The sequence below is a fragment of the Coregonus lavaretus genome, assembly GCF_964263955.1.
Source record: "Coregonus lavaretus genome assembly, contig: HAP1_SCAFFOLD_253, whole genome shotgun sequence".
In the NCBI taxonomy this organism is placed as follows: Eukaryota; Metazoa; Chordata; class Actinopteri; order Salmoniformes; family Salmonidae; genus Coregonus; species Coregonus lavaretus.
The window spans coordinates 582,050-595,720 of record NW_028164325.1 but is presented as its reverse complement, the minus strand read 5'-3'; the positions used below and the strand labels follow the sequence as shown (position 1 = coordinate 595,720).

Below are 13,671 nucleotides of genomic sequence, written 5' to 3'. Positions count from 1 at the left end.
TTTCAAAGCAGAATTACTTTCCCATTGTTCCTCAACTGTAGTGTATGATATACCTTTTTCTAGCTGAGTCTCTACTTTTATCCAATGTCAAAAACACAATTTCAAATTTTGCTACATAAGATCGAGCCGGTCGATCACATTTGACTGAGTAAAACCTAGCAATACTATTTATTTCTCTGAGAGTGAGGCAGATATATATTATTACTGTGTGAAACCTAGTAGTACTACTTATTTCTCTGAGAGTGAGGCAGATATATTATTACTGTGTAAAACCTAGCAGTGCTACTTATTTCTCTGAGAGTGAGACAGATTTTAAACAAATACATGTCTCCAATCTCTTTCATAATTTCTTCAAACAATAAAAGCTAATTTATGAACATTTCTGAAAATGGATATATAGCGTTTTGGAATGAAACTCTTCTTATGTTTCCCCATCTGAGCTCAGAGTAGATGAGAGATGTAATGTTTGTCTCTGTTGTGTTGAAGTCCAATCAAGCAGGAGAGACCAGCCTCCCCTGTACCCAGCTGTGTGTCCATGAAGAGTGACTGGTCTATGGATCAACCTCTATACTTTAGAGAGGGAGACTTTTCTAGTGAACAAAGGTAAGAAGAACTCATGGGTCATGGTCAGTGGGTTAAACAACACTGTCTCTAGTCATTTCTCCTCTCCCATTTTCCCATTTATTTTTGTTGTTTTCATAATCCATAGGCTAAACCTTTTTTCCATTTTCATAGTCCTGAAACAATATTTAACTAACACAACATTCCATTCCCTGTGTGTGTGTGTGTGTGTGTGTGTGTGTGTGTGTGTGTGTGTGTGTGTGTGTGTGCAAGTGTGTGCACTCCCCAGATGAGGAGATGTAATCTCTATCCTGATTGCCTAGTCACTTTTACCCCTACCTATATGTACATATTACCTCAACTACCTGGTACCCCTGTACATTGACTCAGTACTGGTACTCCTTGTATATAGTCTAGTTATTACCTCAACTACCTGGTACCCCTGCACATTGACTCAGTACTGGTACTCCTTGTATATAGTCTAGTTATTACCTCAACTACCTGGTACCCCTGCACATTGACTCAGTACTGGTACTCCTTGTATATAGTCTAGTTATTACCTTAACTACCTGGTACCCTGCACATTGACTCAGTACTGGTACTCCTTGTATATAGTCTAGTTATTACCTCAACTACCTGGTACCCCTGCACATTGACTCAGTACTGGTACTCCTTGTATATAGTCTAGTTATTACCTCAACTACCTGGTACCCCTGCACATTGACTCAGTACTGGTACTCCTTGTATATAGTCTAGTTATTACCTCAACTACCTGGTACCCCTGCACATTGACTCAGTACTGGTACTCCTTGTATATAGTCTAGTTATTACCTCAACTACCTGGTACCCCTGCACATTGACTCAGTACTGGTACTCCTTGTATATAGTCTAGTTATTACCTCAACTACCTGGTACCCTTGCACATTGACTCAGTACTGGTACTCCTTGTATATAGTCTAGTTATTACCTCAACTACCTGGTACCCCTGCACATTGACTCAGTACTGGTACTCCTTGTATATAGTCTAGTTATTACCTCAACTACCTGGTACCCTGCACATTGACTCAGTACTGGTACTCCTTGTATATAGTCTAGTTATTACCTCAACTACCTGGTACCCCTGTACATTGACTCAGTACTGGTACTCCTTGTATATTGTCTAGTTATTACCTCAACTACCTGGTACCCCTGCACATTGACTCAGTACTTGTACTCCTTGTATATAGTCTAGTTATTACCTCAACTACCTGGTACCCTGCACATTGACTCAGTACTGGTACTCCTTATAGCCTCATTATTGTTATTTCAATGTGTTACTATTTCCTATTTTTATTTAGCTAAATTTTCTTACTTTTTAACTGCATTGTTGGGAAAGGGCTCATTAGTAAGCATTTCACGGTAAAGTGTACAGCTGTTGTATTCGGCGCATGTGAGAAATACAATTTGATTTGATTTGAAGCTCATTGGCAGAAATTAACGGTCGTCTCGTGCCGAACAGCGCATGTTCGGATGTTGAAGCACTGTGGCTAGGAAAAACTCCCTCGAAAGGCAGGAACCTAGGAAGAAACCTAGAGAGGAACCAGGCTCTGAGGGGTGGCCAGTCCTCTTCTGGCTGTGCCGGGTGGAGATTATAACAGTACATGGCCATTAAGGCCAGATCGTTCTTCAAGATGTTCAAACGTTCATAGATGACTAGCAGGGTCAAATAATAATCACTGTGGTTATAGAGGTTGCAACACGTCAGCACCTCAGAAGTAAATGCTAGTTGCCTTTTCACAGTCGAGCATTCAGAGGTTGAGAGAGAGAGAGAGAGAGAGAGAGAGAGAGAGAGAGAGAGAGAGAGAGAGAGAGAGAGAGAGAGAGAGAGAGAGAGAGAGAGAGAGAGAGAGAGAGAGAGACAGAGAGACAGAGAGAGAGAGAGAGAGAGAGAGAGAGAGAGAGAGAGAGAGAGAGAGAGAGAGAGAGAGAGAGAGAGAGAGAGAGAGGGAACAGCAGGTTTGGGACAAGGTAGCACGTTCGGTGAACAGGTCAGGGTTCCAAAAAAACATGATTATTTGTCTCTCTGAAATGAAACCATTAAGTGATAGATTTTAAACAAATACTTGTCTGTCTTTGAACAACCCCATACCATGATTAGATGGTGAAAAAACACACCAATCTCTTGTATAATTTCTTTAAACAATAAAAGCAAATTTTCCAACATTTCTGAAAATGGTTATATAGCGTTTTGGAATGAAACTCTTGTTTCCCCATCTGAGCTCAGAGTAGATGAGAGATGTAATGTTTGTCTCTGTTGTGTTGAAGCCCAATCAAGCAGGAGAGACCAGCCTCCCCTGTACCCAGCTGTGTGTCCATGAAGAGTGACCGGTCTATGGTTCAACCTATAGTGTTTAGAGAGGGAGACTTTTCTAGTGAACAAAGGTAAGAAGAACTCATGGGTCATGGTCAGTGGGTTAAACAACACTGTCTCTAGTCATTTCTCCTCTCCCATTTTCCCATTTATTTTTGTTGTTTTCATAATCCATAGGCTAAACCTTTTTTCCATTTTCATAGTCCTGAAACAATATTAAACTAACACAACATTCCCTCCCTGTGTGTGTGTGTGTGTGTCTGTGTGTGTGTGTGTGTGTGTGTGTGTGTGTGTGTGTGTGTGTGTGTGTGTGTGTGTGTGTGTGTGTGTGTGTGTGTGTGTGTGCACTCCCTGGATGAGGAGATGTAATCTCATGTTTTGTCCACAGAAACCAACAGGAGAGATCAGAGTCAGAGATTCTCAGTGGTCAGTCTTCCCAGAGTCATCAAACAGACCTGGCCTCCATATTCAGTGTATGTGGTCCTGTTATGTACATTTGTTTTTTGTTTACCTCAAGTAAAGTTGATCTGTCAATCATTCATTAATGTGTTAATGAGAAAGCATTTCTTCTCTTGCTTAACTTATTTACTTGATTTATTTCAGTTGCTTGAAGAGAATATTATGACATTTGTGAAGAACGAGCTGAAGATGTTCAAGAGGATTCTTAGTCCAGAACTCCCAGAAGGTTTTGAGAGTCAGAAGCAGGATAAGGAAGTGGTGGACGCTGAAGATGAGAAGCAGGAGAGCAGTGCCAGAGAGGGGGCTCTGAAGATCACACTGCACGTCCTGAGGAAAATGAACCAGAAGGAGCTTGCTGACACACTGGAGAAAAGTAAGAGCTGTCAGCCTCATGTTGAATGCTGTTTTAGAACATTTAAAAGCTGTAGCTAAAGTACAGCTAAAGTAGCTGTGTAACTCAATGATATTGTAGCAGCCTTAACACAACACCTAGTGACCTCATCAAGTAGCAGCAGGGATGTGTTGTGTTGATTCATTTAGACAGAGAGAAGAGGAGAGAGAGATAGAGAGAGAGAGAGAGAGAGAGAGAGAGAGAGAGAGAGAGAGAGAGAGAGAGAGAGAGAGAGAGAGAGACAACATTATTAATGCCATCAATAATACCAATAATGATATAAATCAGTCACACCAGTGTGTAATGCATTATGAAAACATTTACAGATTTATACAGACAAGATAATAAATGATTATAATTTAAAACTTTATAAGACAGTCTTACAATACTGTAGGCATTAAAACAGATGTAATATTAATATCCTCTGTGTTATTTCTAGATTCAGATGAGCGTGCTGTGATTCTTCAACGTGAACTCAAATCTAATCTAAAGAAGAAGTTTCAATGTGTATTTGAGGGGATCGCTAAACAAGGAAACCCAACACTTCTCAATAAGATCTACACAGAGCTCTACATCACAGAGGGTGGAACAGGAGAGGTCAATAATGAACATGAGCTGAGACAGATTGAGACAACAACCAGGAAACAAGCAAGACCAGAGACTGCAATCAAATGTAACGACATCTTAAAACCCTTAACTGGACAAGACAAACTTATCAGAACTGTGCTGACAAAGGGAGTTGCTGGCATTGGAAAAACAGTCTCTGTGCAGAAGTTCATTCTGGACTGGGCTGAAGGAAAAGCAAATCAGGATGTCCAATTTGTATTTTCATTCCCTTTCCGGGAGCTGAATTTGATGAACAGGGAAAAACACACTTTCATTGAACTTCTCAATCACTTCTCAATGGAAACCAAAGAATCAAGAATCTCCAACTACGACAAGTACAAGGTTCTGCTCATCTTTGATGGTCTGGATGAGTGCCGACTGCCCCTAGACTTCCAGAAGAACAAGATCTGTTGTGACGTCACACAGTCAACCTCAGTGGATGTTCTGCTGACAAATCTCATCAAGGGAAATCTGCTTCCCTCTGCTCTCCTCTGGATAACTACCCGACCTGCAGCAGCCAATCAGATCCCTTCAGGGTGTGTTGACCAGGTGACAGAGGTACGAGGGTTCAATGACCCACAGAAGGAGGAGTACTTCATGAAGAGATTCAGTGATTCAGAGGACCTGGCCAGCAGAATCATCTCACACATAAAGACATCAAGGAGCCTCCACATCATGTGCCACATTCCAGTCTTCTGTTGGATTTCTGCAACAGTCCTTGAACACATGTTGAGTACAGACAAGACAGAAGAGATGCCCAAGACTCTGACTGAGATGTTCATACACCTTGTGGTGTTTCATAGCAAACAGAAGAATGAAAAGTATCTTGGGAAAGAAGAGACAGGTCCACACTGGAATAAAGAGAGCATTCTGTCACTGGGAAAACTGGCTTTTCAACAGCTTGTGAATGGCAATCTGATTTTCTATAAAAAAGACCTGAAAAAGGCTGGCATTGATGTCAATGAAGCCTCAGTGTACTCAGGATTGTGCACACAGATCTTTAAAGAGGAATGTGTAGTGTACCAGGAGAAGGTGTACTGCTTCGTGCATCTGAGCATTCAGGAGTTTCTGGCTGCTGTATATGTGTTCCTCTCATACATCAACAACAACGAGAATCTAATGGCCAAACCTCAATCAAACTGGAACTGTTTTGCACTGTTCAGAGACAAGTCTGAAGTTACTTTCTACAAGAGTGCTGTGGATAAAGCCTTACAAAGTGAGACAGGAAACCTGGACCTGTTCCTCCGCTTCCTTCTGGGCCTCTCACTGGAGTCCAATCAGAAGCACTTACGAGGTCTACTGACAAAGACAAGAAGCAGCTCACAGAGCCATGAAGAAACAGTCAAGTACATCAAGGAGAAGATCAGGGAGAATCCCTCTCCAGAGAGGTGCATCAATCTGTTCCACTGTCTGAATGAACTGAATGACCATTCTCTAGTGGAGGAGATCCAAAGCTACCTGAGATCAGGAAGTCTCTCAGAAGAAGAACTCTCACCTGCACAGTGGTCAGCTCTGGTCTTTGTGTTGCTGACTTCAGAAAAGGAGCTGGATGTGTTTGACCTGAAGAAATACTCCAGATCAGAGGAAGGTCTTCTGAGGCTGCTGCCAGTGGTCAAAGCCTCCAGAGCTGCTCTGTGAGTACATAAAATGACATTTAAGTACTAATCATCAGGAAGAAATATTCAGTTTAGAGACATATGTATTTTTGAATAACATATTGAATCAATGCATTGATGTTCACATTAGTCTAACAATATGAGCATACAATTCTAGGAGACAAAAGATGAATCTATATTTTGTTTAAGAGAATAAACCAAATGCAACTGCCATTGTCCTTCTACACTAATGGTGTTAAATTAACAGTGTGTTTGTGAAATCATGATGATCTCTTTGCAGGCTGTCATTCTGTGGAGTCACCGAGGACGGCTGTGCTTCTCTGGTCTCAGCTCTGAAGTCAAACCCCTCACACCTGAGAGAGCTGGACCTGAGTAACAATGACCTGAAGGATTCAGGAGTGAAGCTGCTCTCTGCTGGACTGGGGAATCCCCACTGTAAACTGGAGACTCTGAGGTCAGTATTCCTGTAGTTGGTCAACAAGTGATAACTGTTCACCAGATCCACATGTGTTTACCAGGCACACATAGTCCACACCATATGTGTTTGGACAGTGAAGCTTACAGTTTTACATTTGGTGCTATGCTCCAGCATTTTGGATTTCAGATTGAATGTTTCATTATAGAATGTCACCTTTTATTTGATGTTAATAATTGTTAATGGTGAGAGGTTAGCATGTTTTGTTGTAGCCTCTGTAACTTTCTCACTCATTATTATTCATGATTCATTCATGATATTTCTCAATCATGGCATCATTAGGATTCATTCAGTAGTGTTTAGAAACATGTTATCTACTCAAAGAAAGAAAATAACTCAACACCAAAGAATAGCAGTGTGGTTTTAATATGATTTGACTCTTTGCAGGCTGTCAGGCTGTCTAGTCACAGAGGAAGGCTGTGCTTCTCTGGTCTCAGCTCTGAAGTCAAACCCCTCACACCTGAGAGAGCTGGACCTGAGTAACAATGACCTGAAGGATTCAGGAGTGAAGCTGCTCTCTGCTGGACTGGGGAATCCCCACTGTAAACTGGAGACTCTGAGGTCAGTATTCCTGTAGTTGGTCAACAAGTGATAACTGTTCACCAGATCCACATGTGTTTACCAGGCACACATAGTCCACACCATATGTGTTTGGATAGTGAAGCTTACAGTTTTACATTTGGTGCTATGCTCCAGCATTTTGGATTTCAGATTGAATGTTTCATTATAGAATGTCACCTTTTATTTGATGTTAATAATTGTTAATGGTGAGAGGTTAGCATGTTTTGTTGTAGCCTCTGTAACTTTCTCACTCATTATTATTCATGATTCATTCATGATCTTTCTCAATCATGGCATCATTAGGATTCATTCAGTAGTGTTTAGAAACATGCTATCTACTCACAGAAAGAAAATAACTCAACACCAAAGAATAGCAGTGTGGTTTTAATATGATTTGACTCCTTGCAGGCTGTCAGGCTGTCTAGTCACAGAGGAAGGCTGTGCTTCTCTGGTCTCAGCTCTGAAGTCAAACCCCTCACACCTGAGAGAGCTGGACCTGAGTAACAATGACCTGAAGGATTCAGGAGTGAAGCTGCTCTCTGCTGGACTGGGGAATCCCCACTGTAAACTGGAGACTCTGAGGTCAGTATTCCTGTAGTTGGTCAACAAGTGATAACTGTTCACCAGATCCACATGTGTTTACCAGGCACACATAGTCCACACCATATGTGTTTGGACAGTGAAGCTTACAGTTTTACATTTGGTGCTATGCTCCAGCATTTTGGATTTGAGATAGAATGTTTCATATTAGGCAACAGTACAGAATGTCACCTTTTATTTAAAGGTATTCATACATATCTGTTTTACTGTTTAGATATGAAAGCACTTTACGTATCTAGTTCTCCCATTTGAAAAAGTCATAATAATTTGGACATATTCACTTATATTGTATTAAAGTAGTCATACGTTTAGTATTTGGTCCCATATTCCTTACCTGCAGTGATTACATCAAGCTTGTGATTCTACAAACTTGTTGAAAACATTTGCAGTTTGTCTTGGTTGTGTTTTGGATGATGTTTTTCCTAATAGAAACTGAATGTTGAATAATGTCCTGTCATTTTGGAGTAACTTCACTTGTATTGTCAGTAAGAATAGAAGATGTTTCTGAACACTTCTACATTCATGTGGATGCTACCATGATTATGAATAATCATGAATGAATCATGAGTGATGATGAATGAGAAAGTTACAGAGGAACAAGGATCAGACCCCGTCTGTTATTGGTAATGGTGAGAGGTTAGCATGTTTTGTTGTAGCCTCTGTATCTTTCTCACTCATTATTATTCATGATTCATTCATGATTATTCTTAATCATGGCATCATTAGGATTAATTTAGTAATGTTTAGAAACATGTTATCTACTCACTTAGACAGAAATTACTCCAGTCATCATCCACCATTCAGTTACTATTGGGCAAAACATAACCCAAAACACAACCAAAACAAACTGCAAATGCAACCAACGAGTTTACAACCAAATGCTCAACTTTGGACTACTTTAATACACTATAAGTCAAATGGTCAGAATACTTATGACTTCTTCACATGGGGGACTAGATACATAAAGTGCTTTCATTTCTGAACAGTGAAACAGATATGTATTAAAATACCCTCAAATAAAAGGTGACATTATATACTGTCACCTCATATGAAACATTTGATCTCAAATCCAAAATGTTGGAGTATAGAGCCACATTTAAAATGTTAGCTTCACTGTCAAACTAGATATGGTGTGGACTGTATACTCAATACAATCTAAATCTGATACCTCACTGTCTGTCTTTTGACTGATACTGCTTTTTAAACTGCTCTGGTCAGTCTACTCAAAAATTTGTACTATACATGTTTCTCTCTACAAGCAATATTATGATCATTTCTAATAATGATACATTCGTTTATGAATAGATATGTCAGGTTTCAGGACACTGATGTATCTGAATATGTAGAAAAAATATACTGCCACTATTTTCACCACCAAAGAATAGCAGTGTGGTTTTAATATGATTTGACTCTTTGCAGACTGTCAGGCTGTCTAGTCACAGAGGAAGGCTGTGCTTCTCTGGTCTCAGCTCTGAAGTCAAACCCCTCACACCTGAGAGAGCTGGACCTGAGCTACAATCACCCAGGAGACTCAGGAGTCAGACTGCTCTCTGCTGGACTGGAGGATCCACACTGCAGACTGGAGAAACTCAAGTATGTAGAGGGTTTATGTCAATGTTCATATCAGACATGTTGGAGTTATCAGGCTAGTTAAGACAAACATTCTGACCACCATTTGGACAAAGTTATATAAAGACTGTGTATGTGTGTGTGTGTGTGTGTGTGTGTGTGTGTGTGTGTGTGTGTGTGTGTCCTGTTTGTGTGTTTGTATGTGGTGTGTTTGTGTATCAAGTGTGTGTGTGTGTGTGTGTCCATTGTATGTGTGTGTATGTCCCATTGAGTGTGTGTGTGTCCAGTGTGTGTGTATGTGTGTGTCCCTTGTGTGTGTGTGTCCAGTGTGTGTGTGTGTCCAGGGTGTGTGTGTGTGAGTCCAGTGTGTGTGTGTGTGTGTGTGTGTGTGTGTGTGTGTGTGTGTGTGTGTGTGTGTGTGTGTGTGTGTGTGTGTGTGTGTGTGACACACACACTAGACACACACACACTGGACACATACACACTGGACACACACACACATACACACACACACACAAACACACACACACACACTGGACAAACACACAGTGGACACACACACACTGGACAAACACACACATACACACACACAAACACACACACACACACACACTGGACACACACACGCTGGACACACACACCCACACATTGCACACACACACACACACTGGACACACACACACTGGACACACACACTGGACACACAAACAATGGACACACACACTCAATGGACACACACACACACTGGACACACACACGCTGGACACACACACAATGGACAAACACAAACACTGGACACACATACACAAACACACACACACTGGAAACACAAACGCTGGACCGCACACTGGACACACACACACACACACACACACACACACACACACACACACACACACACACACACACACACACACACACACACATACACACACACACACACACACACACACACAAACACACATACACACACACACAAACACACTGGACACACACACAATAGACACACACTCAAACACACACACACACACACACAAACACACACACACTGGACACACACACACTGGACACACACACACATAAACACACACACACACACTGGACACACACACACGCTGGACACACACACACACACACACACGCTGGACACAAACACACACTGGACACACACACAACAACTGGACACACTCACACACACACACACACACACACACACACACACACACGCTGGACACACACACACACGCTGGACACACACACACACTGGACACACACACACACACACAGACACACTGGACCCACACACACACACAAACTGGACACACACACACACACTGGACACACACACAATGGACACACACACACACTGGACACACACACACACACAAACAACCACACACACTGGACACACACACACACACTGGACACACACACGCTGGACACACACACACACTGGACACACACACACTGGACCCACACACATTGGACACACACACACATACTGGACACACACACACTGGACACACACACACTAGACACACACACACACACATACACACATACTAGACACACACACACACACACACAGACACGTATACTGGACACACACACACATACTGGACACACACACACTGGACACACACACTGGACACACACACACTAGATACACACACACACACAGACACGTACACTGGACAGACACACACATTGGACCCACACACACTCGCACACACACACTGGACACACACACACAGACAATTATTCTTACCACAGCTTGGACAAAGTTATATGCTGACTGTGTGTGTGTGTGTGTGTGTGTGTGTGTGTGTGTGTGTGTGTGTGTGTGTGTGTGTGTGTGGATGTGTGTGTGTGAGTTCAGGTGTATCCCTCAATGACTGTCTGTTCTTCTGCTTACCGCTACAGTGTGGAACATGGTGGAGAGAACACAATGAAACCTGGACTTAGAAAATGTGAGTGTTGACTGCTGTGAAGAATATGACTAAGAATAAGTCTTAATTCAAGTGAAGTCAAAGTCAAAGACCACCATCATTACTTACTTGGTCACAATAAATATCAGCTGTAGTTCTACAGAAGGACAAATCAGGGACACCAAAGTTTACAATGAGTTGCTTTGACAATGTGTCAGGATGTGTGTGTGTGTGTGTGTGTGTGTGTCCAGTGTGTGTGTGTGTGTGTGTCCAGTGTATGTGTGTGTTCAGGATGTGTGTTTGTGTGTCCAGTGTGTGTGTGTGTGTGTGTGTGTGTGTGTGTGTGTGTGTGTGTGTGTGTGTGTGTGTGTGTGTTCAGGATGTGTGTGTGTGTGTGTGTGTGTAATTAATGGGAATAAGTGTGTTTTATATTACCATACAGTATAACATATGATCATTCAACAAGTCTCAAGTTACCTTAACTTCTCCTTTTGATACCTAGAAACATCTACATTAAATGAATTAGTGAAAAGTGAGTTAACATTCTAATGTGAATGATGATGATTTCTAATATTGTGTCTGGTTTCATCCATCAGATGTCTGTGATCTCACACTGGACCCAAACACAGTAAACAGACTCCTCTCTCTGTCTGAGGAGAACAGAAAGGTGACATGGAGGAGAGAGGAGCAGCCGTATCCTGATCACCCAGAGAGATGAGAGAGGAGCAGCCGTATCCTGATCACCCAGAGAGATTTGAGGGCTGGAGACAGGTGCTGTGTAGAGAGGGTCTGACTGGGCACTGTTACTGGGAGGTAGAGTGGAGTGGGAGAGGGGCTGGTATAGGAGTGACATATAAAGGAATCAGCAGGAGAGGAGGGGGTAATGACTGTATGATTGGATACAATGACAAGTCCTGGAGTCTGAGCTGCTCTGGCAACAGTTACAGAGCCAGGCACAATAATAAGTCTACTACCATAGACGTCCCCTCCTCCAGCTCCCACAGAGTAGGAGTGTATCTGGACTGGCCAGCCGGCACTCTGTCCTTCTACAGAGTCTCCTCTGATACACTGACCCACCTGAACACATTCCACTCCACATTCACTGAGCCCCTCTATCCAGGGTTTAGTGTTTGGTATGATGGGGACTCAGTGTCCCTGTAAATAATAACCATGGTAACACTGACACACATACACACACAAACACACACATACACACTCACACTGGACACACACACACACACACTGGACACACACACACAATGGAGACACACACACTGGACACACACACACTGGACACAAACACACACTGGACACACACACTGGGTACACACACACACACACACTGGGCACACACAGTGGACACACACTCACACTGGACACACACACACACTGGACACACACACACACACTGGACACACACACACAGACACACTGGACACACACACAAAGACACACTGCACACACACACACACACACACACTGGACACACACACACTGCACAAACGCACACACACACACTGGAAACACACAAACTGGACACACACACACCGGACACACACAGGACACACACACACACCGGACACAAACACACACTGGACACACACAAACACACACACACACACACTGGACACACACACACACACACACAATGGAGACACACACTGGACACACACACACTGGACACACAAACACCGGACACACATACACACCAGACACATACACACACACACTGGACACACACACTGGGTACACACACATACACACACTGGACACACACACCCACTGGACACACACTGGACACACACACACTGGACACACAGACACACACACCCACACACACCCACTGGACACACACACACTGGACACACACACACTGGACACACACACACCGGACACACACACACACACACCGGACACACACACACACCAGACACAAACACACACTGGACACACACACACACACACACACACACACACACACACACACACACTGGACACACACACTGGGTACACACACACACACACACACACTGGGCACACACACACACAGACACACACTGGACACACACACACACATGCTGGACACACAAACACTGAACACACACACTCACACTGAACACACACACTCACACTGGACAAACACACACACACACACATTGGACACTCACACAGACACTGGACACACTGGACACACACACACACACACCGCACACATACTGGGTACACACACAGACACACACTGGACACACACACACACACACACACACACTGGACTCACACACATGCTGGACAGACAAACACTGGACACACACTGGACACTCACACACTGGACACACATACACACACGCACGCATAAACACACTGGACAAACACACTGGACACACACACACACACACACATACACACACACTGGACTCACACACATGCTGGACACACAAACACTGGACACACACTGGACACTCACACACTGGACACACATACACACAAGCACACACTGGACACACACACAGGAGACACACACACACATATTGGACACACACACACACACACACACA

The 13,671-nt window shown here is 43.0% G+C and overlaps 1 pseudogene across 1 annotated transcript; it reads left to right on the top strand.

The window, feature by feature from the left end:
* The first annotated feature begins 336 nt into the window (after window positions 1–336).
* On the top strand, window positions 337–12,380 carry LOC311117161 (NACHT, LRR and PYD domains-containing protein 3-like; annotated as a pseudogene). The gene is made up of 11 exons (XR_014615537.1): window positions 337–603; window positions 2,866–2,982; window positions 3,300–3,384; window positions 3,515–3,763; window positions 4,140–6,001; window positions 6,264–6,437; window positions 6,846–7,019; window positions 7,428–7,601; window positions 9,039–9,165; window positions 11,065–11,158; window positions 11,713–12,380. The product of XR_014615537.1 is annotated as an NACHT, LRR and PYD domains-containing protein 3-like (transcript).
* The last annotated feature ends 1,291 nt before the right edge of the window (window positions 12,381–13,671 follow it).